At 43.3% G+C, this 26,417-nt stretch overlaps 1 protein-coding gene across 3 annotated transcripts in view; it reads right to left on the bottom strand.

The window, feature by feature from the left end:
• The window catches only part of Ddr2 (discoidin domain receptor tyrosine kinase 2), a 133,875-nt gene that overhangs the window by 99,579 nt on the left and 7,879 nt on the right, over positions 1-26,417 (bottom strand). For all 3 annotated transcript variants that reach the window (XM_057769661.1, XM_057769659.1, XM_057769662.1), the window contains exon 2: positions 16,307-16,457. The gene's annotated coding sequence lies outside the window, so the exon portion shown is untranslated. The remainder of the gene's footprint in view (positions 1-16,306; positions 16,458-26,417) is intronic.

Genomic DNA, 26,417 nt, shown 5'->3' with positions numbered 1-26,417 from the left:
AGTATGACATGTGGCAGATAGTTCCTGTGGCTCCAGCCACTAGTTTATGAGCAATGCTACAAGCAACAATTCAGAAATATAGTGAATAATGAGTCATAAAAGCAAACAGCAAGTACTAAGAGTGTCCTGGCTAGTTTTTTGTTTATTTCTTGTTGTTTTGTTTGTGTTATGATGATGCAAGTCAGAGTCATCTGGAAAGAAGAACCTCAGTGGAGAAAATGCCTCCATCAGATTGTCTATAGGCAAATCCACAAGGCATTTTCTTGACGAAAGATTGATGTGGGAGGACCCAGCCCATGGTGGATGGTACTATCTTTATCCCCTAGTCCTGAATGGTAAAAGAAACCAGGCTGAGCAAGTCACAGAAAACAAGCCAGTAAGCAGCATCCCTCCCTGGCCTTCAGTTCCCAAAGCCAGGTCCCTGCCTTCAGTTCTTGCCCCGACTTCCTTTGATGGTGAACAGTCATGTGAAGGTGCAAAATGAAGTAAATCTTTTTCTCCTCAAGTTCATCATGCCATTTTCTCACAATAGAAATCTTAACTAAGACAAAGAGACGAAGAGAAACTGTGGAGGAACAAGGAGCAGAGAGGATCTGCTCCCACAGAGTGCTGGGATGGCAGACACTTTTAACGGCACGTGTGTTGACTCATCTCATCCCACCTTTGAAAAGAAGGGCCTGAAATCTAGGGCAGCCTGAGAAGGAAGGTGACAAAGAAGAAGTCCGCTTAAAAGATACTGATTCCCGGGTACTGGCTATTAGTCACTGTTTGCAGAGACTCTGGACCCCCCACCCCCAGGCCCCTCCCCACTTCCTCTATAACAGCCACACACTTGGCAGATGCTAATGACTTGATCGGTTGCTATTCCTTCAGACTGCTCAATAGTTAAGCTATAAAAAAGTAAGATTCACATGTGTCTAGTTCACGACTGAACTCTAATAGCCCTGTGTCTGACCTGTCCCTACATAAATATGTCCTGTTTGTGGCATAAATAAGGGCAGAAGTGGGAAAACTTGGCTGATGAAAAGGTGGGAACCAGAGGTCATATTCCTGGCCCTTTTCCATTTCTTCATACGCATTGCCTCTCTCTGCCCACACCTCTGCCCATTTCTCAGGGCAGTTCTCCGTTCTCAGGGCTGGAGAAGCCACCACTACACAATGCACACACGTGTGTGTGCACGCCTGTGTGTGTGCATGTGTGTGTGTGTGTGTGTATGTGGACGGGTGCAGAGAGGCCAAGCCACAGCCACTCTTCCCTAAGAGCCCACACTTCTCATTTACTGTGAACCTCCTGGCATGCAAATCAAAGATTCAATCCAGCAAGTCAACCACCATCCCAAGTGTAAGATGTTTACTGGGGCCAGAGGAAAAAGCAACATTGCACCCTCTGGCTCCACAGATCTTGTACCAGAGTCAAATCCCTGGAATTAGTGTTCGGACTCCTCCACTAACAAAACCACTTGCTTCTGGCAAATCAGGGAGAAGCCACTTATCCTTCCTAATCGTGTGAGCCAGTATCAGCAAATAACAGCGCAGGCAGAATCTTGCTTTTGTCTAAAGCAACTGGAGCCCAAGGCATCAGCAAAAATGAATTCTGCCAACATCTTTGAAGTCTTCGGATTTGTGTTAGCCAAGTTGTTGGTGGTTGTGATGGCTATTCTTGGTTGCCTAATTGACTACATCTGGAATTAACTAAACTCCAAAAAAAAATGGAGGGCTTACCAGTGAGGATTTTATTGTTGTTGTTTTGTTTTTGTTTTTTGCTTAATTTGTAGTAGGAAGATTCACTTCTAATCTGGATCTTGAGTCAGTAACACACACTTTTAATCCAGGCCATGCCTTCTGCTGGAAGCCTATCTAAGGACATAGAAGAAGGAAGCTTTTGCCTTCTGCCTGCTGACTCTCACCTTGCTAGCAAGTTCGTTCCTTCACTGGCTTTAGAACCTGTTTCTGCACTCCAGAATCTACTGAAGACCAGCTGAGACATCCAGCCTCATGGACTGAGCAACTTCTGGATCCTTAAACTCTCCATTCATAGACAGTCATTGTTGATTAGTTGGGCCACAGCCTGTAAATCATTCTAATAAATCCCTTTTACATATAGAGATACAGATAGATGAATAGATTAGAAAGATAGATAGATAGATAGATAGATAGATAGATAGATAGATAGATAGATAGATAGAGATAGATAGGTAGGTAGATAGGTAGATAGATAGATAGATAGATAGATAGATAGATAGATAGATAGATAGATAGAGATAGAGAGTCATTCTATAAGTTATACTGTTCTAGAGAACCCTGACTAATACAGTGGTCAAGATGAAACCAGATGACAGATAATTCCTTAATCAACAAGTGTCATCATTTGTCAAAGTGACACCCTACCTGGAATGCTGTGACCCATTACTTGTTGATTTAGTGTTGCTGTGAAGGGACTTTGTGGATGTAACTAAAACATAATGAGTTGGACGTTTTCAAAGATGATATGGCTGTGTCTCATCCATTTATGACAAAGCCGTAACTTTAAAGCACATCTGATCCCCTCTGAGGAAGAAGCCCTGCCTGTGTACAGCAATCTCAGCCCAGGCTAAGTGTTCCAACCTTCCTTCCAGAGAGTTTGCCCTGTAGACACAGACTTACTGACCATCCCTCATAATCACATGAACCAATAATTAGATATTTGAAAATAAGCATGCACTGGATTATGATCAAATAAGTGTATCCATCACCTTTGCTTTGAGTTCTTCAAATACACGCCATTGTTCATTATATCACCCTTACTATGCGAGAGAATACCACGTCTTATTTCTCAACCTAATAGTGGAACTCTTGACCTAGCTTTAGCCTCTACCATTATCACATCCAATAATGTGTTGACCAAAAGCAAAATTGGAAATATAAAACAAGCCAGGTGGTGGTGGCGCACGCCTTTAATCCCAGCACTCAGGAGGCAGAGGCAGGAGGATCTCTGTGAGTTCAAGACCAGCCTGGTCTACAAGAGCTAGTTCCAGAACAGGCTCCAAAATCACAGAGAAACCTTGTCTCGAAAAATAAACAAACAAACAAAAAAAAGAAATATAAAACAATAATAATTGTTGGGAAATTCACTAGGCCTAAGGTGCTACTCAAGATGGCAGAGATTTGACTAGGAGCCATGATCTGTGCCTGTGGCGAGTGAGAGCCAGAATGCCCACCTCGCCTTGGAGGCCTCCCACATAGCCTGAAACCCATCATTAGGAACACAATGCTGTCATTAGGAGCAGAGCTTGCCACAAGCCTTCCTAGATGTATATGTCATACCTGAATAACCCCCTCCCAGTTATCTCACTGGTGATAATGCTAATGGTGATGAGGGAATAAAAATAGCACAAGTAAAATCTTTCCAGTTTTTGGCAAGATGGGAGACAGAAAGGGAAGGAAGGAGGGGGAGGGAAAGAGGAGAGGGAGGAAGGAAGGAGAAGAGAGAGGGGCAGAGAGTGCACACTATGAGAACAGCAATCTTCTGAGCAGGGAATGAGGAGAGAGTGGCAAAGAGTGGTCCTCAGGCAGGACTTCCAGGAGAGGGGTTGAAAACCGTGGAAGGATACAGCTCTTTCCTGGCATGCCACTAAGTCGAGTTCAGATCTTTCAAACTCTGACTCCAACCATGCACAAGTACCTAAGTTCTTCCCATTCGTCTACACAGATGGAGTGGAGGAAATAGATATCAAAGAAGATACTTGGAGTTCACAGAGAGAATCTGTTTTAGAGGTGACAAACTTGAAAGAGCTATGGTTTGGATGCGCAAGTCCCCTACAGGCTCATGTGTTTGAACACTTGGTTCCCAGCTGTGGTGGAAAGTTATGGAACTTTTAGGAGGTGGAGTCTTGTTAGAGGGAGTCACTTCGAGGGACTTTGATAACTCAGTTCCATTTCGTATCCACTCACTGCTTCCTGAGTATGAAAGCAATGTGACCAGCCACCACAGAGCCACCTGTTGACATGACAGACTCTGTTCCCACAAACTGTAAGATGAAACAAACCCTCCTTTAAGTGGTTACTTGTAAGGTAGAGTTATAGAAATAAGAAAATTAATGCAGAGGGTACTGTTGGAGCCCTTGAGCATGGATCCATTCCACCTTGACCAAGGGTCAGAGAGTTCAGGCCTATTCTTGCTCCTTCAAGGTTATGGCAGGAGATTTGACCCAGAGTGTAGCTGCCTACAGGATGTTTGGCCTAAGGTGCGGTCACTGCAAGTTCTGCCTACACAACAGAATATTTAACTCAGGATATAGTTACTTGATGTTTCAGGTGTTGAAGAGGTGATTGCTTTGTTTGCTCCTTGTTTGTGTCATGGTAAAGAAGTCTTATCTTCATCTCCTTTTGGATTGGGGTATATAAAGCATATAATAAATAAACACAGGCGAATTCAGCATTCACTGAGTTGCCCTCCCAACTCTATTCTGTGTCCCTGTCTATTTGTTTTGTATCTGTGGTTTTTTTCTGCCTAACATTTCTAATCCACATGCCCCTACCCTGGAAAGTACGAACCCATCAAGACTGGATCCTGAGAGATGTTACCCCAATGTGGGACCTGACAGGGTACCAACCAAAATCTTAAAATTTTTAAATGTGGTGAAATTAGGAAGAACAACAACAGTTACAAATATGACAAATAACTGGCTTGCATGATTATCTGTTTGGAACCAGAGCCCCCAGCAGGATTCCACACTGCAGACATACAGGATGGAGCCTAAACTGACTTCACAATGGGATTCAGACATATCTTAGCACACATGGAAGAGTATTGAGATGGAATTTTCTAGAGTATGATGAGAAAGTTCAGGGCCGTAAGTCGGGACTCTGTATGACCTGCCTTTGACTGACAGTGGGGTGATGACGTATTCATACATGATAGCGCGGTGCTCTGGAGAGGAACCTTGTGATAAGACTGAAGATAATATATTTTTTTGGAAACATTCTCTGTACTGCCCTAAAGGGGGTACATCACTCCTCCAAGGCCCAGGAAACATTGTGGAAGAAGGCGCAGACAGACTGTAAGTAGCAGAGGATGGGAGCAGTACCATGAAATACCCCCTAGGTAGGACATGGAAGCTACAATCATGAGCACACAGCAGCTGTGGATACTCTCAACACACCATCGTGGATAAGTGAGGTGCTCATGAGACCCCGTCTCTTTCTGAGGAACTACTGGGAGTTAATGGCTACCATAGTCACTTTTTGCAGTCTAATAAGCTCCACAATCTTTGCTAGGAACGATATGGTTAACACACAAAGAGCATAGATTACAAAGACAATCAGTTAAATTGAAATGCAGTTATCAAAAATATCAGAAATGTGCATGGTACATTTCTGATGTGGGTAACCTATCTAACAAGATCCGGTCAAGGATCTCATAGCACAAATTTTAAGCACCAATACCTAAGGGAGTGGCAACATGATAATGTGGTATGAAATACCTTTGATTTCTGATAATTGAAGGAAATACTAAATTTTGTTTACGGTTAAAAAATAATACATAGCCTTTTCTTTCAAAGGTCTTAAATATTGATATGTCCCTCTTCAATTCTACCACCTTGACCTCTTGTGTGAATCTCAAATCTGAAGACCTTTAGTTTATAGTTCATTTATTCCCCTGGCTCCAGACAAGTCCACACTTAACACTAATAAATAAGTATTAGGCCTAGATGTAAACCTAAAATCTTACCAGAGAAGGAAAATCCAAAATATTCTGCAGCCATCTCATCTAAATCCTCAACATTTTAGTTCCCTAAACACTTTTCTAAATTTATATATTACTCAGATTCAGCTTATGTTTCATTTATAGCAAGAAAAAAAAACTGAATTCACCTAGAGTGAATTTAATTTTGCCTTTCCACTATAAAAATTTTTACAGAGCAAATAATTTATAAAAACGAGGCTACATGAAGGACTTGAAACATTTTAAGAAAGCAAACTGTTTCTAGACACTTTAGCCAGCCTCCCAGGTGCATTGGCCACATATAGTGAATTAAAAGGCAGGGTACCAGATTTTCCAAAGGACATTCCCCAAATGGTGAATTTTCATGAAAAAAAATCTGAAATTTATCACACTTGGTAATACTAGAAATGATTTAGTAAGTTGCTTGTATGAGAACAGAATTTTAACAAGATAAATACTAATTAAATACAAACACGCCCTGACGGTTATCAGCTGACTACTTACATTCAGTACTGCTCATAAAATCCTGTGCCTATCCGCGTCCATTATCAAGACTGTGATGTGAGCACCCAGTGGACCTGCCCTGCCTTTCCTCAGGGATTTAAATTATGAAAGGTCTGTTCCCCAATCCAGTACCACTCCTAAAAGCACGTGTTTCTACATGAAGTGAAAGTCTAACAGTGACATGGTTGAATGTGTCCTCCACCTCAAGAAAGATTTCTTTAAGTCTTGACTCTGCCTGCAAATAGGACCTTGTTTGGAAATGGGGTCTTTACAGATGTTCTGAAGATTCACCTTCTGAAGGAGACACTATCCAATGGATGTTTACAAGAGAAAACAGGCAAAAAACACAGGGAGGTGGTTGAGTGAACACACAGGGAAGACTGGGATGGGTGCAGGAGCCATGAGAAGCCTGAAAGTGAAGATGGGCTATTTCCCCGAACCCTCCAGAGCAACCTAGGTACCTCCCTGAGCCCTCCAGAGCACCCTGGGTACCTCCCTGGACCCTCCAAGGCACCCTGGGTACCTCCCTGGACCCTCCAGGGTAACCTGGGTACCTCCCTGGACCATCCAGGGCACCCTGGGTACCTCTGGCCCCTCCAGAACAACCTTGGATCTGCTCACATCTTGGTTTTGTGTTTTCTCCAGAACTGTGAGGCTGTGAGTTTCTGCTTCCTTAACGCTCAGCTTATAGTAACTTGTTAGAGAATCCCTAGACAGCTAATAGAAACAATATAATCCACTGGTTTCTTTTTTTCTTTCTTTTTTTTTTTTTTATTTCCTTCAGAATTATTTCTGCATCAGTCACAGGCTAAGGTTTCATGTGTCTGACATTCATGGGGCCTTACTCGGCATTTTAAAAATCAAAGACTAAGCCTGGATCTCCCTGCTACTGAACCTTCATTTTGGGTGGCTTGTCCGTAAAACTTTGTAACAGGCTTTTGGCCATGGATTATTAGTCACCAATTGATTTATTAAATATTGAATTAAGGTAGTGTTTTTCTGGATTTCTGAATTTTAACTTTGGCATTTTTAAGCCTGTACCCAAGGCACACGAGTCACCCACCACTTGTCCCCAATCCCATCCCTGTCTCCCTAAGATCCACAATATAGTCCACAATAACCAGCCTCCCTCCCATGCCCTTGACCTCTGAATGATAATGCTCCATCTCGGGTGAGTGACAACTGATCGCATCTGTGGATTTTAATAACAAAGCTGGAATTTCTGGTAGAGAATTGAGGAAAGTGCCAGTTAAAGATGACCCTAGCCAGATGCCTACAGGCCCACCCTAGACACTTCCCTTGAAGATGGGAGTTATTCCATTGTTGGCGTGGGCACCCTTTGACATTCTCCTGCTACACCTATGCAATCTAAGCCATGCTCACCTTTGGGCTACTGATTAGAGAACTGCGAAAGATATGGCCACTAGTTGAAGGCCCAGCCATCCCACACTGGCTCCTCTCTCACCACTGCTCCAACTATACCTTTCAAATGTGTTTGGCCTTGAGATTTGGGGGTTTTGTATGTATTATTTTCTTTTAAACATAACAATGCAAGAGCCTGCTCATTGGCCCTCTCTTCATCGTTTTGGATTTATTCAATAAAACCCCTCATGGTTTTATTGAAGGGATACCAAAGGAGCTCTGAGACACTGTTCAAATCTTCAGGAAACCTGGGGTCTGACACAATCTGGCCATGCACCTGTGTGTGTCTCCAGGAGGCCACTCCACCCTCCACCCCTGTCCTGTCACCTTTACTCAATTTTCTTCTCCTGTAAATGGAGTAACGATCTCTGTCCTTCTTTCTTATAGTGTTTGAGTCAAGAGACTAGTAAGTGCTCAGTCACCTTGTTAACAAAGCAAGCTCTACCCCAAGGCTTGCAAACGCATAGGTATACGGAGGATCACAGGACTACGTTTGTAACCACCAAACACTCTTAGATAGCGACAGGGGATAGACTATGGTACACTCAGACAGGAAGTAATTTTGTCTTCATTCAAACAATTGTTGATTTGGAGGGGGAAACAAAGACAGAGAAGTTTTTGCTTTTAAAATAGCATATGTACACAAAGCATATGTACACATATCTACCTTCGGGGATATGCTGGGAACTGTAAGGTTAAGGCAAGCAGCCACTGTGCAGTGGTAGAGAAGAGGGCTAGGAAAGGGAATGTTACTTCGCATTGTGCTTTTTTAAGAGGTGAGCTAAGCTTAGTGTAACAGGGATTTGGGTGTCTTTAAACACTGCCACCCCCTGGAGAAAAAAAAACCTCAAGGAAGTAAAATGCTACCTAAGTACCAATTCTCCACATGCCAGCTGATACACCATTCTCCTAAAGGCAAGGATGCTTTTACCAGCATTGAGGATTAACCCAGGGTGCCACGCAAGCTAGACAAATACTCTACCATCGAACTAGCTCCCTGGTCTTCCTTTTACTTTTTATTATGAGAAAGGAGTTCACGAGCCTGTCCCAGCCTGGTCGTGTACTCACTCTGTAGCCCACTGGGGCCTTAAACTTTGAGTCCTCCTCCTGGGCCTCCAGAGTAAGAGTGTCTGGGCTTCCAAAGTACGCACCACCAGAAGGGAAACATTCTTAACCGCTAAGTCTCCTCCTCTATGCACGCACAAATGCACACACTTTTAAACAACTGGAAGAACTAACCTTGCAGTGGTTAAGATGTATACTAGCTAATCAGAGCAATGATCCATCGCCCACTCCACTGTGGTGCGGAACCCTTTCCGTATTCCATACTACCCCTGTTGCCATCAAAGTTGCTCATCCTTCGTCTGCTGCCCATTCATCCGTCTTACAAATTCTTAAGGAATGCCCGCCATGTGTTTTGCATCGATTGCACTTAGTTCCAGAAAGGCAAACAAGAAAAGATCTCTATACTTAAGCAATTGGAAGACTTAGGAATGTTGCCTCACTGTCCTAAAGAGCATTCATTCAATTAGGTCCACCCACCCCACGGTGTTGAATTCTTATTCAAATTATATTGTCTGTTATACTCTTGGCATGTGCTGTGATTTTGATTTAAAAAAAAAAAAAACAGTATATGTGAGTGGCCAAAATGTCATACATGGCCACTGTTAATTGAAACCACTGGGACTAGAACAAGAAGGAAATGGAACACGACGCAGGAAGTGCAGCATTTGAGAGGTGGAAGAGAAAGGCACAGCCATAGCCTGTAAGGAGGCACAGATGGGGAAGGGGAATAGGTAGAAACAGGGAATAGGTAGAAACAGGGGTCACAAAGTCCGAGGACTGTTGGGAATCTTGGAGAGTCTCCTCAGACTCCCTGACTCACAGGTACGCTGTGTGTGATCTGAGAAGGAACTGGCCTGCCAAGACCACCTGGCTGAGCCCACCTGGACATGCTGAAATTAGTAATGGACCACTTTGCCGTGCTTAACACATGTCCTGGGGATGTGTTGCCCCCAAGAACAAAGGCAAGTTCCAATATGGGAAGCAGGGCACAGTCGAAAGAAGGAATCTGAAAGAGCTTTGGAGAAAATGCATGGAGGGAACTGAGGGGGTTGACACTGGAAGGACCAGCTGGGATTCAGTTCTGAAGACTGTGGACATAGGTCCAAGGAATGTGGGCCTGGTTTCCTTGGAAGGCACAGAGCACTCCATAGGTTTGAGCAGAGCCCAAATAGAAACCCTGCATTTTGTGCTGTTTTTGTTGTTATTGTTGTCGTCTCTGTTTAGCTAGGATTGGATTGATTTGTGGAAAGAATTTAACTTTGAGCAAGGAAGATCTTTCAGAAGATCTCTAAAAAGAAAAAGTTCTCAGAATACAAAGAAAAGAAGAAAATTCTCTAGGATTTTGTGTATTCTCTCTAGGAAGAGAAAGGACACTTGCATCACATCTTCCTGTCTTCAAAAGTTATAGAAGGTTATGTGGTCCTTTTACTTCCTTTTCTCATATAAAACTAATTTATGCACATTTATGACAGTTTAACTACATAAAGAACCAAAGATGCATCCCTAGTCTTCGTCACACTTAACCATGATGGCTAATCTTGATTCTCAACTTGACACACCCAAGAGGAACCTCAGGGGAGAAACTGCCTCCATCCCATTGACCTATGGGCATGTCTGTGGGACATTTTCTTGATTGCTAATCAATGCTGAAGAACACGGCATATTGTGATCAGTGCCCCTCCAGAGCAGGTGGTCCTATGAGGTCTAAAAATGGTATCTGAACATGAGCCTGGGAAGGAAACGGGAAGCAGTGTTCCTCCATGGCTTCTCCATAGATGCTTCCAGCTTCCTGCCTTGAGTGCCTGCCCTGGTTTCCCTCAGTGATGGACTCTAACCTGTAGGCTTAATAAATCCTTTCCTCCCCAAGTTGCTTTTGGTCATGATGTTTTATTATAGCGGTAGGAAAGCAAAGAGGAACACTAACATTTGGAGAAATCTCTGCCTTGACTTTGTACTTTTTATATAACTTCACTGTTTCTATTTTATGTCATATAAAGTGACAAGAATCTTGTATTATCTCACACTCAGAGGAACTATCATTGAAAGGTTTCTCTCTCACACACACACACAGAGAACTTACACAACTCAAAATTAGTAATTTATATTATTCCTTTTTATACATTTTATAAATTTATAAATATAATATAATAAATTTATATTACAATTTATAAATGTTGTAATAACTGTCTTTATGTACAAAGCTGTCTTCTACAAGAGTGTTTTCTTAATGCATTCATAAAACTAAAATTCTTTAATCACACAGTATGGACACTTTTTAAGGTCGTTCGTATGTCTTTTCTGGTTGATTTCCACTTTTTATCATTTAATACATTAAAATATAAAATTTCAGGACTGGAAAGAATTAGAGCATTTATTGAATGAAAGTAGCTTCTATTTTAAGAGTCTTTTATTAATTAATAAATAGTCCCTATGTAAAGAAAAGAAAAAATCTCCATAAAATTAGCTCCTCGTGGGGGAGGGGTGACTGGGTTAGCTTTCTCTCTCACTCCTTGGCTGTTCTTTGCATCCCTGATGTCTTCCCATCAGTATTACATCACCTTTCTTTTCTCAGAGGCCATGCCAGCCTCTAGAATTTATGGAGGGGAATTCCACTGCGAATTTACCAGCACAGTGCCCAAGTGTTCATCCTGAAACTTCCGCATCCTTGCCTAAGGCTTTGAAAACTACAATTTTGCAACAAAAAAGAGTAATGGTGCTTTCCTGATCCTCACAGCTTCTGCGTTTCTGCACTATCTCCCCTTGGGTGCAATCACTGTCTCCTTCTGGAGCCACAGGAGGCCGGCCTCTGTCCATCCCAGAGCTGATACATCTAGAGTTCACCACCCTCCAGAGCAGCCAAAGCCCCTTCTTCTCTCTTCTGATTGGCATTGTTTGGCTACAAGCCCCCTCACTCTCTCACTGGGCACAATTCAGGCACCTGAAGCTCCTAGCTACCTTCCTCTTCGGTTTTCTTACACATTGTCTTGAAATCAAGTCTCCCTACAGCAACACTGATAACATCTCACAGTGCCTCTCAGAGACGCCAATTCCTTGTCACCTACACGGGAACAAAGGTCTAATATTTTGCAGTGGTTTCATGAAAAACAAAAATCATATGCTTTTAGATGAGTAAGCCACAACATGAAACACTGTAGGGTCTGTAGGATGGAGTCTTCCAGATATAAGGAATGTCACATTCCTTAAGGAAGTCCCAGGGAGCTTCCTGGAAGAGGTCAGGTGGTTTTCCATGCAAGGAGTTTCAGTTCATGCCTACAATCTCTCAGATATGAGTCAGATTCTACATCTGAGGAAGGCAGAGGGCTCTCCACTCATTCCTAGTTCACCTTCTCAAAACATCATTTGTGTGGTCTGCTATGTAGACAGAGAAAAAGGGAATTTAAAGCCCCAGGATTATAGCAGATTGCCACAGAATTGAACACGCTGAACCTCTTGGGCTCCAGGTAATCCTGCCTCCTCCTCTGCCTACCTCCTTTGAAATTCTGTTCTAGAAGAAAAGCCAGGTCAGTACGAATACTCAAGACTTGCAGATCGGAGCAGAGTGCCCACATCCTCAAGTGACTCTGTGGAGCCCTTCTGCCCCCGCCTCCCACAACCTCCGGACTTCATTGTGTCTGTGGAACAGATGCCTGGTTCAAGCTTCTGCTGTTCCTGGCCCTAAACCTGCCTTCTGTCGTTGTGTGCAGTCTCTCTCGTACGCTTGGCGCACACAAGCAGCTATTCTAGGAAGTGTGGGTGCCATCGTCTCACAATCCAGAAACCCCAGAGAAGACACAGGTGGCGCAATTCTTCCTGGGAAATTTAAAGAAGGAAACATCTGAATCTGGCTGCCCAGAGGCCAGACCAGAAGTGGGCTGGGACTAGCACTGCCTTTGCGATGGAAAGCACAGGCAACAACCAGCCCGTACAAGAACTGTTTCTTCCTTTGTATTAGTGTGTGGTGGGGTGGTGTGTGTGTGTGTGTGTGTGTGTGTGTGCGCATGCGCGCGGGCGCGGGCATAGTTTGGCATACACATGTCTCTGCACATATGTGGAAATTAAAGGGCCGCTTTCAGAAGTCAGTTCTCTCCTTCCACTGGGGCTTCTGAGGATCAAACCGAGGTTATCAAACATGTGTGGCAGATGTTTTTATCCACTGAGTTCAAGCATACTTCTCAGAGTTTCTTCTGAAACTCTGTGCACTGTGCACTGGAAAGCAGGGATTTAGACTAGCTTCAGGCTTAGGTAGTAATTCAGTGGCCATTGCCAGTGTAGAATGCTTAACGTTATTCCCCACAATCCATAATTGGGGCTAAAATATTCAATATGGTAGGAAAAAGTGTAAGACTTTGAGAGCTGAAACTATGAAAATAAGATTTCTTGCTAGCAGTCCACATTCTGCTCAGAGAGCAATAGAGTTTATAGCTGATTCTTAAATAAATATCAAATCAAAGCTAGCAGATTTGAAATCTTAGAAAACACTAGCTCCAAGTATGCTTGCATGTATAGTGTCAGGCCCAAAGGATAGTATTTCCCCCCAAAGTTTATTTTTATGACATCTCAAATGTCACTCAGGACTACCTGCACTCAACAAGACAGACACCAGGAATAAACATCTCTAGAAGTAAAGTCACCCCCCGACACACCTAGAGCAGGGACAGTACAAATGCTGAGTCCCCAAAATGGCATCCAGATGTCTTAACCCAGCCGCAGGCAGGGCTCTGCTCCTCCTGGCAGCTGCTCTTCTTTACAACCCTATCCACCACTCCTCCACCCACCTCTGCTCCAAGTAGTCCGCTGTTTCCTCTCTCCTCCACCTCACGTGCCCAGCCAGGTCTCTCTGGGCCCTTGCGGCCTAAGTCAGCTCCAACAATAACAACTGACCGTACTCTCCCTTCCACATGTTGAATTCCTCCCTAGCACCAAGGTTTGGCTCATGCTCGGTGCCTTTCAAGTGCAGGGCATTTCTTCTAGTATATTTCAGAAAGAGGTGCCATTGTGGCCTTCTTTCCTCCTTCGCCATCCTCTTGAGTAGATATAGTCTCTCTCTGTCACTCTCTGTCTCTGTCTGTCTTTCTCTCTCCCTTTCTGCCCATGAATAGCTTATCTGGGGTTGTCTCTTAGGTACATAGTTCATTATCTTCCCCTTCCAACTACTTCCACTATTCCTCGAACATCGCAGACGCCCGATAAACATTCCCATTTTACTGAGTAAAAATATCATTCAAAATTTGTGAATCTCTGTAGCAAAGCGCTTACTGACCTCCAGCCCGCCAGGCCTCTACTTCTGTTGCTGACATCCGTCCTGAGCTGACACTTTTCGGAGCATTGCTGGAGCTGTGTATCAGAAATGCCTAAACCTGGGGGGGTTTTACCTCCATTTCCCTCTGACGAATTTGCTTTCCTCCATTTCTAGGGGTCCCCTCACCCTCTGGTGGCACGCTTATGACAGCTGTGGATCCTCTAATTAGCTACTTCTCCCAACCCCACCTTTTCTGAGATCATCCTGACATGGATCTTCATCCGCAAAACCACAGTGTTTCATCTCAGCCACAATTTACACAGTAGCCTGCAGATGCCTCCCAGGTTTGTTTCTATTCAACCTTCAGCCATTCCCACTTCATACACTCCAAGCAATGCTGTCTTCATGTCCTCCAAGATACACGGGACCACTGTCTCCCATCACAGATGAATGAAACAGGAACAGACCATACCTAGGTCTCTGTGATGGGAAAGAGCTTCTAAGTCATGCTGGAAAAATCAAGCTGCAGTTGAAAATTCAAGGAAAAATTCTTGTTGGCAGAACTCTCAACCAGAGATGATGCAACTGTGTCAGTCTGCTTGGAGCTTAACAAGGGTCAGTTTCCTGTTTCCTTATTGGTAAGATGACCAAATAGTCGGCATCCATATTGAAACAGGCAGGAAAAAGAGCTGTCAGTGGGTCCCTAGTGGACATTAGCGCTCTCAGGGAGAGAACGCCATTTGCTCCAGAACCTGGGTGTTTGAAATGTATATATAATGTAGCTATAATTGGCCACTGTGTCTTCCTCTCACCTCTCCTCTCTCTTCTCTCTCTTCCTCTGTCTGCTCACTTCCCCCCGCCCCCATGTCTCCCATTTTCTACTCTGTCCTTTCTCCAAATTCTAATTTGCCCACTGTCTCCCTCCACTATCCACCCCACCCACTAGCTCTCCTGTTGTTTCTGGTAGCTCAAAAGAACTTGAACTGGTGACAAAAAAGGGCTGGTACCTGAAGGAACCAGCATACTTCCGATAACTCCCAGCGCATCACTGTGAAAGGTTTAGGGGTTGGGAGGATGACAAAGCAAGCTTTATGTCGCAGGGCTATATTTAACCCATGAGTTCCATATTGAAATAATGGATTCTGGAAATAGTTATTTCAGATGGAGAGTAGAGGAAATAAGGCCACAATGATAGCCTCTCAAAGGTAGAAAAGGATGATTCATAGATAAATAATGCTTGAAAATCTAAGGGAACAGGGAAAACCTGCAATAACTTCTGATTAGTGACTAAGCATAGCTATGAATTATTCATTCTGAAATATGAACTGTGAAGGCTTTGGTTCAGAGTTTGTCAAAGGAAGGAAGAAAAGAAAGGAGAGCAGGAGGGGAACTGATACGACAATCTGGGGAAAGAGTTCTTTAAACTATGGCTTGTCACCACAAGGAGGGAGGAGTTCGCTTGGTCAGAAACAGAAAATTGCACATAGTCAAGAATTCCTGTGACAAAATTGAAATCTCCTAAGAGAAAAAAAAAACTGAATTTTTCCTGTCTCCAGGAATCATTTCCTTCCCAGTCCTACACAATGCGTTCAGTCATTCACACACTCAAAACATTCCAGAAACAGTACTGGACACAGGCAAGTCTAAGGCAAGCCAGGATTCCTCACTGAAAAGCCTTCAAGTGCCAGGCAAAGATACAGGCATGAAGCAGCTGGGGCATCTTAGCTCAGTGAGCTCCAGGGTAGGGAGGGCTCAGGACCAGGATTGTCAAGGTAACAAGTCTTCAAAGAGCAGCATCCATGAACCAGCCCCTGAGCAAGGTCCTAAAGATATGGTTGCAGGCATGAAGGAGACGAGCTTCTGTTATCAGTGAGCTCTATAACAGAAAGGTCTCAGATCCATGAAGCTGCCAGAGTGCTAGGTTCTGCGGTAAGATCTGACCTGCCCAAAGATTCACAGAGACCAGACGTTACCTCCTACAGACTTCCTTGACATATGGGAAAACACCTGCTAAAATCTCTACAATGTAAGCATGCTTCTCTTTCTGCCTCAAGTCTTGGCTCAGTATGTAAGTTTTCCCTGTCTTTGAGGTAAGCATTCGCAGTTATTTATTCCTCTAAAACTATTTTACAGATTACTGCTCTAGATCCCTGTTGGTGCGGTTCTGAGTATTGTTTTTCTATAAGTCATTTCAAATTACTATTGAAAGAAAACAACTCATAAGCAGTGATGTGACTGTAATATTAGAAAACACACCCAGGAATCCAACACTCCCCTGAGTACTAGGACGGGCTAGTCCATGTGAGCCACACCCCGATTGTGGCTGCTTCCAATATCATGTGGCAACAGAGCTACAATGACAGACTACTCACGTCAATGGGTGTAGAACATCCTCTGCAGGATAGAACCCTCCAAAACAGAAGGCCCCCGCTCCTCTTCAGTTATTTCAGCTTCTTAAGAGAATCCAAGCAACAAGCCCGGAACTTTCTAGAGCATCGGATGTCAGGCCACTTGTAGATTTCCCTTGATGGAAAGAAGGAGAGGAAAAGCAATATTTTATTACAACATTTTGTTTTATTTTGCTTCTCCTTAGCATCCCCGTCCGCAGTACACAGCAAAGCTTCCAAGCAGCTGAGGCTCTCTGATGGAACTGGGCACATCCCAGGGAACCTCAAGGGACTTTCATTTCTATCTCCTGATATTGACTGATTTTTAAGTTAAAACAGAGCATTCTAATTTTATTATATATTGCTTGATGACAATGATGCTAACATAAATATGAATTGCTGTGAAAAACAAATTTTCCCAGGAAAGTCTGTGAGAAGAACCACATCATTTTACATGCTTTGAGATCCCAAACATCTGACCGCTCCAAAAACAGCTGGATTATCATATCTGCTTCTGGATTCAATTTGGTGCAGTATCACGTGTCAGTTAACCTCTGGAAAGCTCCTCCGTGTACTCACAAGAGAATGAGGAAGGAGAAAGCAAAAGACATCTTGGCACTATCATGAAAATAACTATCACGTGGATCTCCGAATGAGACTCAAGGCCTCGAAGTGATCCCATACGACATCCCATGTGATAAATCTCACATGTACCTCAGACTACCATCCTCTGCCTTAGATGTAACTGGTTATCTGTTCTGAATAGTTGTCTAGGAATATTCTACATATATGTAGATTTCATATATATATATATATAATTGTATATATATATGCTTGCTAAGAATGTATAGATTTAAATTTATAAGGTAGAGGACAGAAAACTGCATCTCACTTGGTTCTTCTGTTTTACAAGTTGGTGCAAGTTCTAAATCAGCCTCCTTTGTAGTTATATCTCTTTCCATTAATCCCCTGTGCCCCACTGAATGAATATGAACACACACACACACATACACATGCCTGTATGAACCCTATGTGGTATCTATTCTTTGGGAGGGTTACAGAATGACTACATAAACATCATTTCCTAACAGGCACAGAGTGGCCACACCAAGGAAGAATAGATGCTGTGTAGCTAAAGACAGTTTTCCTTCATCTTCTGGTTTCCTAACAAAGCATACAGCTGAAAGTTTCAACAGCTAAACTTTGCCTTAGATCCCTGTCATTCCGCAGCAGGGCTTCTTGCTAGGAGAGCGTGTCTGAGAATGGGGGCTGAGTGAACAGGGCTGTTTATGAACAGCAGTCTCTCTGGAGACGTTCTCTCCCATCAGCTTCATGTTGACAGCAGGCAGAACAAGGTCCTGCTTCTCAAAGTGCTTTCCCTGCAGTACTGAGAAGGCAAATGGGTAATCCTGTCGGCTCACAACCTTCCTGATATAGAAGCTAAGGAAGCACCAACTCCTCCAGTTAACTGGGTGTACACTGAATGCCCCAGATGTTAAACTCTGTACACATCATCAGTGTGATGCTGTCTTAGTTCTATTGCTGCAGTGAATTATGAACAAAAAGTAAGTTGGGCAGAAAGGGTTTATTTGGATCAAGCTTCTAGATTATAGTCCATCATTGGAGGAAGTCAGAACAGGAACTCAAGCAGGACTGGAACCTGGAGGCCATAGAGGGTGCTGCTTACTGGCTTGCTTTCCATGACTTGCTCAACCTGATTTCTTACAGAACCCAGTACCATCCGTCCAGGTATGGCACCACCCACCAACAGCTAAGCCCTCTCCCGCTGGTCCTTAACTGAGAAAGAACACCTTACATCTGGATCTCACGGAGGCATTGCCTCAGCTGAGGCTCCTTCCTCTCTGCTGAATCAAGCTTGTATCAAGTTAACACACAAAACCAGCTAGCACAGACATCCTGTGACCTCACACATGCAGCGTGACGAAACGACATGGCACATGAGCAACACTTATACACACACACACTAATAATAATAATAATAATAATAATAATAATAATAATAATAAATAATTGAAAATTAAACCATTATAAAACTAATGGGGGGATAAAATCTAAGAAGCCTGAGATCAGAAACATATTTTCTTTCTTTCTTTCTTTCTTTCTTTCTTTCTTTCTTTCTTTCTTTCATCTTTTCTTCCTTTCTTTCTTTTCCTGAAGCTGGGATAACTAAAGGAAGTCTTCTCTGTTCATAAAGAGAGACTGAAAATAAAGAATTTTGTTTCTCATGGAGAGAAAAAATATATCTTGCCTGTAGAGAGGCAGAAAATTGAGCCTGACATTCAGGTGAGTGTGGTGCTGTCTGTTAATGGATTAACCGACCACCTAAGGCAGGAACGGACATGGAAGTGGGTGAGACCATCTCAGAAGGTAAAACAGTCTTGGGGTCCACTTGGCCTGGGTCAGCAGGAAAAGAATAGTACCGGTGTGTCCTCTGACCCAATCCAACTTCCTTATTTTTGCAGATGAACGTCAAAGCCAGAAGGCTAAATTATTATCCAACAGCTCAGAAGATCTGAGACAGTGAGCGACTGGGAAGTCAGCAGTGCTGGCCCTGAGCAGACAATCAGCTCAAGGGCTCCACCCACATCTCATCACCATTGTTCCTCCCCTTCCTGTTTCCACCTCGAGTTATTACAGAGAAGAAAAGTCACAGTTCTCTTCCCTCTGCTGCACATATCCATCACCTCAGATTTCTGGACTTGAAAGGACCTTAATGATTCATCCAATATAAGAGAAAAAAACCTACGGAAACCAGGATTGAGAGGTTGAAAGGAGCCCACTGACTTGCTGCAGACTGTCAGTAGATTCCAGACCCAAATCCCAGTCTCTTGTTTCTTTCCTTTACACTGCAAATGCCTGGTGTAAGAGGCTGTCTTAATTAGGGTTTCTGTTTCTGTGAAGAGACACCATGACCACAGCAACTTTTATAAAGAAAACCAATTGGGTGGCTTACAGTTTTAGAGGGTTAGTACATTATTGTTATGGTGCAACAAGGTGGTGCTGGAGACAGAACTGAGAGTCATACATCTTGACTTGCAGGCAATAAGAAGTGGTCTGTCTCACTGCGGGTAGCTTGAGCAAAGGAGACTTCAAAGCTTGCCCCCACAGTGACACACATCTTCCTACAAGGCCGCCCTACTCCAACAAGGCTACACCTCCTAACAGTACCAATCATTGGTGGGGAGTGGGGCGTTTTCTTTCAAACCACCACTGGATGTACTCTCCAGTGCCTAATATCTCTGAAAGTATGTTCTGTATTCCTCTTTCCTTGAGGTGTGCCTTCCTAAAAGAGCGCATGGTTCACTAAGCTTGTGCCACCATCTACCATCTCTATGATAAATAATACTCTGTGGGGGGGGGGGGTCTGGGTATACTGTGTTTCTCTGTGTGTACGTATTCATGTGCATGTAGGTGCGTGTAGAAGTCAGAGGTCAGTATTGGTTGTCTTCCTTAAAATGGTCTGTTTTTGAGATAGTCATTGAATCTGGAACACACTGATGTCAGTGGCTAGACCAGCTGACCAGCAAGCTGCAAGGATTTTGTCTCTGCCTCCCCAGTGCTGACAGTATAGGCATCTGCCACCATGATGCTTTTTATGTGGCTGTTAGGGATCCGAGCCCAGATCCTCATGCTTGCACATCAGCACGTCATCAACTGAGTCATTTCCCTGGCCCCATGGCAATGCTTTTGCTATCATATGAAAAGAAAGAAACCTATATGATTCTCTACAGTAGTTTCCAAATTCACTTGACCACAGGACTCTCATTTTCCCCCGCTGCTTTATCTACTAACTTGAGTCAAATTTCCAAAGGCTGTACTTTGAAAAACTTAATCAAAGTCTCATTATCAAGAATTCCCAAACCAAATATCCCCCATGGAGTGGTCTTCTTGGTGGGGACCTAGTAGGGAAGCCAGGAGACACAAGCGAAGTAAAGAGAAGCAATGGTCACCATCTGTCCCAGAGCCATGTGCACTGCCAGCAGCGAAGAGTGAGATGGCCACTCATTGTCATCTGGCTAAAGACACTCAACCCCAGCCACAGATTCCCATATCCTCAACATCAGCTATTGTGAGTTTCTTTCTACTTCTGTTCTCTGTTAGTAGAGACGCTGTCATGCCAGGTCCTCCCACATCTGCTCTTGCTTTTCACCATCCTGATCTAAAACCTCTGGACTTACAGTCACGCCTGGACCTCTGAAAGAAGCTTGCTAATGAATGTCCCCACCTGACTCCTCCTCCCCTTCAATTCTCCTTACAAGATGCCATCCTGTTAACCTTCCTAAGTAGGTTTACTTTTGGAGAAGTGAAATGCTCAAGTCTCTGCAGCAACTCATGTCTCTTGCTGATGTCCTAAGTCCTAACTGTGCAGCACAGTGCAATCCATGCTCCCCCAGCAAGTTCCCTGTCACCCTGGGCTCATCCACCACTGTCACCCTCATCGCCCATGCAGCGAGAGTGTTCAGCTCTGTGCCTCTGTCTCCCAGATTTCTTCTGGTTTTTACCTTCCTGCTCCACCACCAGTCCTGCGGTGGAACAAGCACCCCACCCACTCTCATGACTACGGAACCCTACGTGTGCACGTCTTGCTCTTTGACTGGATTCTTGCATCTCCTCACTCATAGGAAGCTTGGGAAGGCATCGCTAAGTGTGCTTAGCAAGTACTCAGAAATTTCTCTGGTTGGATAAAAGAATCCATATTCATCTCACGACTATCAGTTAAGCAGACAAGTCTAAGCTTATAAGACTTCAAGGCAAGAAGTGGGAAAACTAACTGCTTTCGAGGATGCAGAGACATTTGTAATAGATCTTTCTAGTTAAACTGACCTTAAATTTTGAAAATAATGAGAAAACCTATTCTATGTCGTCTTAGCAGATCCAGGGAATGCCAGCAATTTTCATAAAGACAGAGCTGAGCTGCCAGCCACTTCCCTACCAGTTTCTCGCTGTGCTCCAGGGGGAGGAGTCTAGGATGGGTGAGGTAGGCTAGCCAGTGAGTAACGGGACTGCACCAGTCTCCCCCCCAGCACTGGGAGGACAAGTGCACACCAGTGGACTTGACCTTCTTATGTGGTTCCTGGATATTGAACTCAGGTCCTGCTTATGTGGCAAACACATTATTGGACAAGCCACCTCTCCATTTCCTAGCACAACTGCATTCGAATTAACCCCAAATATGCTTCGTTTTTTTAAACTGGGCCAGTCTTTTATCTGGTTTTCAAGCTTCAATATGCTTCAGAATCACCTGTAATTGCTCTTGGAGAGGGACACCTAATGCTAACCTCTGCCATTCACATACATGCACACACATGAACAGGCATGCACACACACACGAAGTCATTGTGCTTACTTGCAATGAAAGACTCACAGTGGCCATGCAGTGGTGGCAGAGGCCTTTAAACCCAGCACTCAGGAAGAAGAGGCTCTGTGAATTCAAGGCCAGTCTGGTCTATGGAGTGAGTTCCAGGATAGCCAAAGCTACACAAAGAAATCCCATCTCAGAAAACCAACAATAATTAAAAAGGACTCATGGTGTATAATGGAGATATACAGAGAATGAGCAGTTGGCAAAACTTGCAGAATGCAATGATAAAAGTAGGGGTTTAAATTCTAGACCAGTCACTTCTGTGCCATGGGCCTGGCATTTTCTTAGGGTCCTATGTCCCAGGGCAAAGCAGGAAAAGTCCCCACCTCACCATACTATAAAATTTCACTGAGACTCTATGTGAAATGCTTAACTTAACCTCAGTGCACACTAGCACTCGGCACTTCATAATTATTCATGAAATTTGAAAGCAGATCAAACAGGGTTCTGCAGAGTATCGTTCCTGCCCTAGTTTGCTTTCTGTGGCTGTGACAAAGCATTGGTCAAAAGCAACTTGGTGAGGAAAGGGTTGGCTTAGCTTCTTAGCTGACGGTCCATGACTGGGGCGCCAAACTCGAGGCAGTAGCCTAGAGGTAGGAACTGACGCCTAGGCCAAGGAAGGGTGCTGCTTTCTAGCTCATTCTCTATTCATGGCTTGCTCATCCTGCTTTCTTATACAACATAGGAGCCCTGCAGTGGCACCACCCACAGTGTGCTGGGCCCTCCCACATCAGCAATTAATCAAGAAGATGCTGCACAGACATTCCTACAAGACACTGTGATGCAAAGACTTTTTCAGTTGAGGTTCCTGTTTCCTAGACGACTGACTGGTTTGAATCAGGGTTGCTAAAGGCTAGCCACTGCAGAGCCCAGCTTTAGTACTATAATGTGGTTTTTGTCAGTGTATTCTTGAAGTCCACAAGGTTCCTGGAATCTTTAAAACTGTTACGTCTTTCGGTTCTCTAATTTGACATTAAGTGCAAGAGATAGCCATCTTCCATTTAATCTTAGTGCCCACCTTTTCATCTGTGTTTATAATTGTACAAACACCCAACAAAAGCCAGGTCAAAACAAGAACCAATCTGGAAAGAGAAGAATCGGTGGGAAAATTGAGTCACCGCTTGGCACGAGGCAGTTTAATCCATTCAGCCACAGCAGCCCTGCAAGCAGATGCGTGATTTGGAATCTGACATCTTACATACCAGCAAGCTTATAAGCAGAGAGCTGAGGCATAAACACACAAAGCAGGATGATTTCATCCCCGGTTCTATTAGTAATTGGGTTAAATGCCCATTCGGTACCAGTTTCAATATCACCACAGTGTTAACCTTGTCTTCAAGAGAGTGAGCAGTTCTAGTATTTTATCTTAATTGTCAACCTGTCTGAATTTGGAATCTCTTAGGAGTCACACCACTCGGGGAATTTCCAGGAAGGGTTAACTGAGGAGCAAATCCCATCCTGAGCATGGGCATCACCATCCCGTAGACTGGGGTCCCAGACTGGATAAGAAGGGGAAAAAGGACAGAGCAAGTAGAATGCCAGCATCCTTCTCTCTCTGCATCCTGACTGCACCCCGTGTGACTGGCCCCAGAGCTGGAGCCATACTCCCCACCACGCCCACTCTGCCTCCTGCCATGATGGACTGTATCCCACAAACTGTGAGCCCAAATCTGCCCTTCCTTCTTTAAGATGCTTTTCTTGGGTCTTTGGTCACAGAAACAAGATGAGTAATTAATACAGCAGTTCAGTTAATGGTCAAATGGTACCCTTCAAAACTCACATTTAATGATTAACTACTACTGCATTTTGGTTGAGATCCACGTTTTCTGAATTTGTAAACCCTTGAGGCTAAGATAACTTGTTCAGTATACCTACACTAGCAAGCCTTCTCTGCCTAAGTAGTAATATATTTAAATCATAAACACACTCAAGTTATAAGAAAAAGGACACACTGTTCAACTCCATCCACTAACTTCGTCTTTAGCGATGAACTCAGACAGAACCTCATCGTCTCTCCCATTATAACCATGCTATTAACTGAAACTACCAATCATTTTGTTTGATTTCACTAGTAAACTTACTTTAGCATTGTGATTGCCTGTGAGCTATAAGCACAAGAATTGTCTGTAGAACCTAGTTTCATATTTATACATTTCAAAAATATTTAAAATTTTTATTGTATATGTATGAGTGTTTTTTTGCATTATGTTTGTACACCGTGTGGTCCCTGGCGCTCACAGAGGCCAAAATAGAGCACTGAAAGCCCTGGAACTGGAGTTACATATGTGTGTGGGCTGCTGTATGGGAGCTAAGAGCTGAACTCATGTCTGCTGAACCATCTATCCAGCCCCAGAATTAAACATACACTGATAACATATTAATGCCATCACCTGAGAAGCTGAGTTTTTTTCTTATAAAATAGATTCACACAGTATTCAAGTAATTATGGCAAGTTGGGCAGCCCTGAAGAAATGTTTCCTGAAAACTCAGTCTACCTCTCTGTCCATCAGTGAAAAGGCTATGTCTCTCTTTCTTTATGTTTTATATTCATGAAGACACTGGTATCTTTTTTCAATTTTTCTACTTTTTACAAAACAGAATTTGAACCCAGAGCTCCCAACAGCTTAGTTCATTTCCACGTGACCTGGCTCCTGGATACCCTGATCTGGCAGCATAACCAATGAACAGAAATCGAGATTTGTTTATTTGTTTTCATGTTCTCAAAAACAGCAAGTGAGGCTTTCAATACTCCCCTCTACGAATTTTCCCAACAACAAATCAGAACTGTCATAGGCATATAACAAACCCTTAATCTATTTGAAGAAGCCAGTAAAAACTCACTTATGGGTTACACTAGAAAGTAATTTACAGAGAACCCCAAAGACACATATAGTCCTTGCTCAACTGGATGATCCTGACAGAAAATATATATCCTTGGAATTCCAAGAAATGAGATCTGAATTACATGGACAATCTGAAACTGGAGCTTGCATCTTCAGAGTACTGTTTACAGGACTGGGCTGACTGTGAGAGTCGTACAGTAAAGGCCTGTGACTCAAGGCTTTACTGTAATGTGACTCCGGGGGTGGGTGCTGGTCCCAGACAGTGATTAGCAGAACCAAACCGGAAGCTGTAGAACTTGTATAACGCTCTTCATAGACACGAACATCACTTTTTTTTACATTTATTTATTTAATGTGTGTATGGGTGTGTCTAAGTGTGTGCACATGTGTGGACCATAGCTCATGTGTGGTGGTCAGGGGAACTGGCAAGCGTCAGTTCTTTCCTTTCACAATGGAGGCTCCATAGGGAACCAAACTCTGGTGATTTGGCTTGAAGACAAGCACCTTTACCTGTTGAGCCATCTCGCCAGTCCATATAAGAACATTTTGAGCACAAAGCAAAAAAAAATGCACAAGGGCTCACTGCTAAAAGTTTGCAAAGTTAAAAGCAGAATTGTGTCCTACTAACCCCCGACCCATAGCACTTTCAACCATAGGATGATTTGAAGTGAGGTTGTCTATCTGTTGTCATAATTAAACCTACTTAAATGATTGCTAAGTAATAGCTGTCATGTGACAAGAAGATCTCATCAAATATCCCCGTAGTGCTCAAGTGTCTGCTACGAACCTTTAGCAACATTCTTAAAGTTTCATAACTTTCAAGTTTAAAACACAATCAGAACAACGGTGCTGCCTTCCAGAAACATATAACCATTTTGAAACAAAAGTAACCCATTATGTTACAATTCTTTCCTTCGTCTAAGAAAGAGGTAAACAAGATAGAATCACAGTGTTAGAGCTTATGGACTTGGGGGAGAAATTTTTTTCTTAATTGCATGCTTTTTAGAACAGTTCTAGGTTACAGAGAAACTGAGCAAACACAGGAAATTTTTCCCATATGCTACCTGCTCTACGGTCAATGTCAATCCCTCTACTGGAGAATATCTGGGTTATTTACATATTAGGACAATCCTGACAAAAGCTGCTATGAGAATTCTTGCGCAGGCTTTGTGTGGCTACAACCTTTCCACTCATTTAAGCAAATACTAGCGCATATAAACACTACAGCCTATAGTCAAAGTCCGTTTAGTTTTACAAGAAACTGCATGTGTGTATCGCATTAGCCTAATTTGCAGCTCCTCAGTGGTCTGTGCAGCTGCACATCTCCCATGCTCGTCTGCCCTCTGCCTCTCTTGAAGTGTACTTCAGATATTTCATCCTTCTTTAACCAGCGGTATGGTTTCTTTATTTTATGTTCTTTGTGTCTCTCAGATAATGTCTTCTGCAAATATTTGCCCCTATTGTGTGTCTGATATCCTCATTTATCTTGACATTGTCTTTAACAGGAAGGAAGTTAATGATTTTAACGATGTCTAGCTTCTCAACTAGCCCCTTCATGTAGTTCCGACTATACAGTCGGCTCTTGTGGTACATTTTGCGTTAACTTTTGTGAAGGACGTTAGCTACTGTCTTGATTCATTATGTTCACTATGAGAAAAGACTTCCTTGTCTTTGTTGTGTTGCTCTTACTCCTTTGTCCTCTTCTTTTTAATTGATTTTATTGAGCTATACATTTTTCTCTGTTCCCCTCTCTGCCTCTCCCCTCTCCTTCAACTCTCTTCCTTTGTCCTCTTTGAAGGCATTTACGAGGGTCTATGTAGGGCTCTCCATTCTGTTCCACATGACCATTTGTTTGTCCTTTGTGAGTACT

Source organism: Chionomys nivalis, chromosome 5, assembly GCF_950005125.1.
Source record: "Chionomys nivalis chromosome 5, mChiNiv1.1, whole genome shotgun sequence".
Taxonomy (NCBI): Eukaryota; Metazoa; Chordata; class Mammalia; order Rodentia; family Cricetidae; genus Chionomys; species Chionomys nivalis.
This window is presented reverse-complemented; position numbering and strand designations above follow the sequence as displayed.